Here is a 7,649-nt window from a genome sequence, read left to right as displayed (position 1 = left end):
AACTACACAAGTTCGTACATACACGAAATTACAAAGTTAAAAGTATATAAATACCCATGTCTCACTTTTTGACTCCCGTATATTTACCTAATTATCCTGTGTTTCTCGTCCGTTCATTTGTTAGACCATGAATTAAAACAATTGACAAGCAAACGCTTATTTACATAAACTATGTAATTTCTCTTAACTTTGATGCAGTTTCAAATTCATTTCTTAACATTTATTTCAAATATGAATATACAGACACATCTTTTACGCGCTAACAATTCACGATGGGTGCAACATGTGGAGCAGGATCTGGTTACCATTCCTTAGCACATGAGATCAACCCTACCCCCAGTTTTTGGTGGGGTTCGTTTCGCTTAGTCTTTAGTTTTTTATGCTGTGTATTGTGTTCTATTATTTGTCTGTTTGTCGTTTTCTTTTTTAGCTATGGCGTTATCAGTTTATTTTCAATTTATGAGTTTGCCTGTCCCTCTGTTATCTTTCTCCCCCTTTTTTATTATCTGTTTTGAATGCAAGTATATCAAAAATAATCATGCAGGCAAATCATAGCATGAGCTCGTTACTTTCATTGTTGGTATGTTTGTTGAGCAGCAAATGTTTTGGATCATCAGGTTAATTTATCTGCATAAAACATAAACACTTCATGTTTTGTTTTATGTCGTAGAAAGAAAGAAAACGGACATGCAGACATTCCAGTATACATATTCAATGAATTTTGACAAACTTTTTCACCCATTTGCATACAAAGGTTCATTTTTTAAAAGAATTTGTACGATACATTTAAAATAAAATGAGGACAAATGCACTTTTTTGAATTTCTTTGTTCAAAATTAACTTAAGGCAGTTATATGCAAAAACAAAATATGTGAGCCATTTTTCTGTAACTTGACCATAAAAAGTGTAGCTATATTTTATTCATTCAGTTTTATTTGCTATATGATAGTTCCACAAGATAGTCTCGATCCTTCACATTTACAATATCCGATATCTGTTATGCTGTTATTATGATCAAAAGAAATACCAGTTTTGAACATGCTTGCATTCTGTGGTAGACTGAAATTAGAAATTTGAAAAGAAAACTACATTCGGTTACAATAGATAGTATGGCCTTTCACCTTAAAAAGATATTTTTATTCACCCAACTACATTCATAGAATATATACCCAACTGCATTCGTAGAATAATTTCATTAATTTTGGGTTGCTGTTGTCATTTCACAATCCCTACACATACGTTTATGAACATAAAATATTGTCAGACTGGTCATAGTGTTTTTCTATCAAGTTTGGTAGAAAGTGGGAAATGAAAATGTGTAAATTGTGAACAAATGCTTTGTTGTAGATCAACTATGCATTGCAAAACAACTAATCTAAATAATATTTGCATCCGCAAAAATTTTGTGTTTTTTTTTTGGCTTATATGCTTTGCCTATATGTCATTTTGTTTTTCTTTGTTGACATTTTTGTTTGTTTTATTGTGATTAAGTTAAACAACGTTGACTACTGTACCACTATTTTTGACAATTTCACCTATTATGTCTGTTTGTTTTGTTCACAATTTGTTAACAATAAAATGGTATTGTATGCGACTGTCACACAAGCTAGCTAGCTAAAAATGATGTTTTAATCCACCATTTTTGACATAAGGAAAGGCCTGTAATTTCATTAATTTTGGGTTGCTGTTGTCATTTCACAATCCCTACACATACGTTTATGAACATAAAATATTGTCAGACTGGTCATAGTGTTTTTCTATCAAGTTTGGTAGAAAGTGGGAAATGAAAATGTGTAAATTGTGAACAAATGCTTTGTTGTAGATCAACTATGCATTGCAAAACAACTAATCTAAATAATATTTGCATCCGCAAAAATTTTGTGTTTTTTTTTTGCTTATATGCTTTGCCTATATGTCATTTTGTTTTTCTTTGTTGACATATTTGTTTGTTTTATTGTGATTAAGTTAAACAACGTTGACTACTGTACCATTATTTTTGACAATTTCACCTATTATGTCTGTTTGTTTTGTTCACAATTTGTTAACAATAAAATGGTATTGTATGCGACTGTCACACAAGTTAGCTAGCTAAAAATGATGTTTTAATCCACCATTTTTGACATAAGGAAAGGCCTGTACTAAGTTAGGAATATGACGGTTGTCACCATTTGTTTGATGTGGTTAAGCATTTCATTTTGCCATTTAGAAAGGACCTTTTCGATTTGAGTTCCCATTACTTGAAGATAATACAATTTTCCAGAGCTTTCTTTTCCTATCATGATTTTTGATTTTTTATGGCGGCTTACAACCATTAAAAAAGTTTCAAGTAGTTAAATTGATCCCATCGTTTTAAGAATATACAGACGCCATTACGAGTTGATTGACCGTTGTTTCCAATTGTCTTACCCACAATCACATCTTCTTTTTCTCGAATACGACATCATCGAAAAAAAATCTTATCAGTGCATTTACAATTGGAAGTTTTGGCTTGCTTTAAAACTTGATTTAGTTCACCATGTTCTGAATGAAGAAATACCTGTACCAGGTCAGAAATATGACCGTTGTTATCTATTCGTTTTATGTGTTTGATATTTTGCTTTTGCCATTTGAAAAGGGACTTTTGGTTTTTAAATTTCCTGGGAGTTTTTAATTTTTTTGCTGACATGAGCAATGCCACTTATTCTTCTTAGTAGGGGTTTGTGTTTGCTCAAATTATAGCTTTAGATGTTTTGTGTTTTGTAGACATAAGTTACTGTCGTTATTCTGTAGTGTTTGTTATCTCAAACCGACTTACTACGAATACAATGTAGCTTCTTACTTAATAGAAAAAAATAACGAATGATGTGATTTTTTTAAATATACTGAAAATTAAAAATTAAGGAAAGTTCTTTTAATTATTATGAAGGACAAACACCATCATTGGGAGTAGGTAATATAAGGATAAAACTGGACAAACAAACGATACGTGTATGTCTGAGACAGGGTATACAAATAACCATTAAAATAAGAAAATATTAAACGTACTTAAATTATGAGTAAATTTGTTCTTTTCGCATTTCTGAGGAAAGATATTTGTCAAATGAATTTGAAAGTTAACGTTTTGTTTTGTTAAAGGATTTCCAGAAACATGTGTATTTTAAACATGTTTCTAGTTTTCAATTATAAAGGGATATTTTGACGAACATTGTTGACTTACATTAAGCTGGAGTTTGATAGAGCTTTAAGAGCGTTTTTTTGTTTATTTTTTCATTTTTTTCTTGTGAAAAGTGGACCAGATGACACAAACTGATTACCAAGGTTATTTTTGTTTAGATTGGTCACAGGTCAATGTGATGTCATTGAAACGGGAGTCGAAACCTAGAAGGGCCTTTCACGCATAGTTTTTGGACAATGTTAAAATGAGCGCAGGCCTTAACATAAACGATTTTTTTTATGCAAATTCATAGTGTCTTTGGTAAATATCTTTCCGTGTAGAGCTTAGGCTTATATCTGAATATAAATGCAAAGTCTGAAATTTGTTTTAGCGGAAGTTTGTAAAGTTTGAAGCCCTTATGCTAAAATCTAAGACGAAATTAAAAAAATAAATGCGCAAGACTGACATATTTAATTGCTAACAACATGTTTTTGGTAGAAAACATGGACAATTCAAACATTTGTGATTTAAGAATTTTAAGGGGAATAAAGGGTCCAAGCCTGCCTTCTCGTTTGCTACTCTTTCAGCTAAAATACAATAATATGAAAATATTATGTGTATTAACATCTAACAAAAAATAAAATAAAATTAACGACCCTTGACTACACACGAAGGTCTTGCTCGGTTGGTATAAAACCATGTGGAAATATTAAAAAAATCCAAAAATTCTAGGTCCATCATTATTTGCTTTTTAATATTCAGCAACAATTTTAAATCTTTTTTGTATGAGATATAGGGTTAATGTATAAAAAATGTAGAGAAAATAAAAAAGTGGCATAATAAACTTAATGGTACAAATGCAAGATGTAATGATTTATTCTTACGTCAATGTTTCAAAGAACTCTGGCTCCTTTTGACCATTTGATGCTATATTACCAATACCAGGTACATAAAACCATGTTTCCTTCCCACAAATCCCACCAGGAGAATTCTTGTCTTGGTCTAAGATCGACAACACCACATGCATGTCTAGATCCGACCCGGTCAAATTTACTGTTATATTGGAACAAGACATAACTGTGACTGTAATGTATTATGAAAGTAACCCAAAAGAGCATTATTCAAGTGAAATATGTTCTCAGATGTATACTGCTTATGAAGCATTTGTTTTTATTTTTTTATATATATATAACGAGTAATGCATTCTGTCAATTTCCGTTAAATTAACAGGAAATGAGTGTGTATATAGTCATTTCATGTTACAGAAAAAAATTTTGAAGCCATTTTCAATGCAGAATTAATTTTTGAAGTAATTTCGCCATTATATTGATCGATAACCGTTACAATTTTAAAGATACATTTAACTGACAATAGCATGTCTCGTATACGAAAAGAATTGAATGCAACACCACATGCATGTCTGGATCCGACCCGGTCAACGTGTTATAAACATTAAAATAAGAAAATATTAAACGTTCTTTAATAATGTGTAAATTTGTTCTTTTCGCATTTCTGAAGAGCGTTTTTTTGGTTTATTTTTTCATTTTTTTCTTGTGAAAAGTGAACCAGATATATAAACTGTAAGGTTTTAAATACGATCAACTAAAATAAAATTTTAAGAAAAGTGTACTTATTGGTAGTTTACAAAAATAGTACTTATTTGTTAGTTAATTTTTTGAAATTTTAGTTCATATCGTACATGCATACTTATCATAATGCAAAAAAATATATATAAAGAACCGACACAGATGGGCATAAACGTTCATAAATCTCCCTCAACCTTTTATAAACATGATAAAACACTGCTAAAAGTTTACTCACGTGAAAAAATAATCCGTCATCTGATTGGTAGATGCTGATGTGTTTTGTCGAAGTGTTTGATAAATACGTAACCTCTTGGATAATTGGTGTTGTCTTCCCGCAGGTATCTATTTGTACGGCGTCGTTCCCTTCACGAACAATAATCGCACAAGAACAGTTTTTATAACCACAAGATTGTCTTTTTACTTGGACCTGTGTATTTTATGAGATACATTTACTGTTTATTTAAGTGATATATAAATATTTTCTAACTTTTTCAAGTAAATGCCTGGTGCTACGGATGATAAATACTTAAAAGAATGTTATTCGTTCACTCTTACAAGAAGATAAAGTTTAGTCTAAAACTTCGTTTTGATATTAACATCATCTAAAATTTCTTAAACTAAAAATCAATAGTCTTGATAAAAGTTTTTTTAAAAATATTTTTGTGTTTTAATTCAGTTCTGCTCAGACCGTTTTGATTACAGTGACTCCAGTTCTTTTAATAAAAAAGTTTCACACCATTCAGTATTTTTTTTAAAGGTAAAAAAACCTACTAAACAATCTGAAGATAAAACTGAAGAGATCTTAACTGACTTAAAAATAAATCTCTGAATTAACCGGATTTTATTAGTTTAGTTTTTTTAACTGTTCAGAACTAAGTAACACTTTCAGTTCAATTCTTTATAATATTTGGCTAACGTCACTCGCATAACATATGGATAACAACTGTATCGACTTATGGACCGTCTGTCGCATTTGGGTATACCTACCGAAACTATTTTCATTTAAATTTAAACACTTATGATTAGAAAAGGAACATGAAATTATTAATACATGTATGTTAAACAATTCATAAAGTAATAAACTGTAGGCTCAAATGGAACATTATCATGCCAGTATGCCAGATTTACAGTTAACACGTTATTCTTATACACCTTATTTCTTTGATTTTGTTTTATATAAATATGACTGTTTTGATTTTTTATTTATTTGTGAGTGAATTGGTCGAGTTTATACACTAATAAATTCCTTTGAAATGGCGTTTAATCCTTATGATTCTTTAAAATTAGAGATAATGAATTTATTTTTTAACTCTCGTCACACGTTAATTGTATATGTGTGTCATTGAATTGGCCTGGCGCATGAACATATTTGTTGGTTTATGCAAACATATGTACGCAATGAAATTTGCAAGCTGATAAAAATAAACTACAAAAACTCTTATTATCATTCAAATGCATGTTTTGTGTTTATTATTTTTAAATTAAACGATTAACGCGAAGTGATTTTGACATTATCGCCGCCATCTTGTTCACATTGGTTACAAAAAAAAGTTCGGTCAACGTCGTTTATCGAAAAATATAAAAACGTCAAGAACAACTACCAGAAGTCCTCTCAATCAATCATATCAACGTTTTCCCTAATTTGAAAAAATATTAGAATTATTACATTTTGTAAAAGATAGGCACACGGTTATATCTGTAGTCCGAAAACATATTCATCATCTGAACTACTATCTATTTTTGATTGACATTCAAAATTGTTTTCAAAATCTGAATTCTCTTGCGAATTAACAGATCGTTTAGTATGAGCATTTCTTTTTGACCTACACATCTTCTCAAAGTGGTTAAGCTTCTTACAAAAGTTGCAGGATTTTCCTTGAGCAGGACATTCCCCTCGGTGTGGAAATTCACCTCCACAATGCCTACATTTGTTGTTGATTCACACGTTGTTCCGGACGCTTATCTTGTTATAAATATCTTGGATGATTTTTCCGAAAATTTCTCTTCTTGTGTAAAGCGTTGGTCTCGAGTTTCTCTTCTTTGTTCTCGATTTCGTTTGCTTGTTTTTCAGATTATTCTAGAGCTCGTGCTGAAGATAATAATTGTTCCAAAGTCATATCTTCTCTTAAAGCTTTTCTTCTCAGTCTTGAAGATGAACATCCTTGAACGATTTGAGACTTTACTTCCCGATTGTCATCATTGAATTCACAGTTGACGGATAATTGTCTCAACTTTGCATGAAACGCATCCATTGTTTCATTTGTTTCTTGCTTTGCCTGACGGAATTTATATATTTGGTATTCAACGTTTTTCTTCGGTGCAAAATATTCGCTAAGCTTCGTAAGTGCTGTATCGTAATCCTCTCCAGTTTCTTGTAAGGTATCAAAAATGTCATTTACTTCTTCCCCTGCGTAATGCAAAAGTAACGCTCTTTGTCTCACTTTATCCTTGATATTCATTCCAACAAGTAAATTTTGAAGTCGTTTTGTCCATTTTTTTCCGGCGCTGATCAGCAGCACTTTCATGTAAACTGAAAGTTGGAAACACAGGTAATGCCGATGCCATTATGGAACTAATCAATACTAATAATTAATTTAATTGTTCATTTGTAAATCCAATTTGTCTCGTCGCCATTATAAAATAGCTACTAATTGCTAGAGAGATAATAAAGTCGTATGCACAGTTTCATGGTTTTAATACAACTGATTAACTTATACAAATTACACAGTCACATGATAAGACGCGATGATAACGGTCTACATCTGTTAATTAAGTTCTGTAGTGACCTTACATAAACAATTTCAATACATTACATGACGGAATATTTAAAAGTTTTAAAACACATATCTTTTAATACACATATCTTCTAAAATTTAGGGTAACCGAGTACTCTCCATCGTCGCACTTTATTTGCCTTTTTGTACTCGAGC

The 7,649-nt window shown here is 31.0% G+C and overlaps 1 long non-coding RNA gene across 1 annotated transcript; it reads right to left on the bottom strand.

Moving 5' to 3' along the window:
* Window positions 1-929: 929 nt before the first annotated feature.
* Window positions 930-5,498, bottom strand: LOC143062279 (uncharacterized). Its single transcript, XR_012974656.1, has 3 exons — window positions 4,955-5,498; window positions 4,018-4,216; window positions 930-1,059 (listed from the first exon to the last, which is right to left on the bottom strand). It is a non-coding gene; the product is annotated as an uncharacterized LOC143062279 (long non-coding RNA).
* Between the last annotated feature and the right edge of the window lie 2,151 nt (window positions 5,499-7,649).

The sequence above is a fragment of the Mytilus galloprovincialis genome, chromosome 2 (genome assembly GCF_965363235.1).
Source record: "Mytilus galloprovincialis chromosome 2, xbMytGall1.hap1.1, whole genome shotgun sequence".
In the NCBI taxonomy this organism is placed as follows: domain Eukaryota; kingdom Metazoa; phylum Mollusca; class Bivalvia; order Mytilida; family Mytilidae; genus Mytilus; species Mytilus galloprovincialis.
This window is presented reverse-complemented; position numbering and strand designations above follow the sequence as displayed.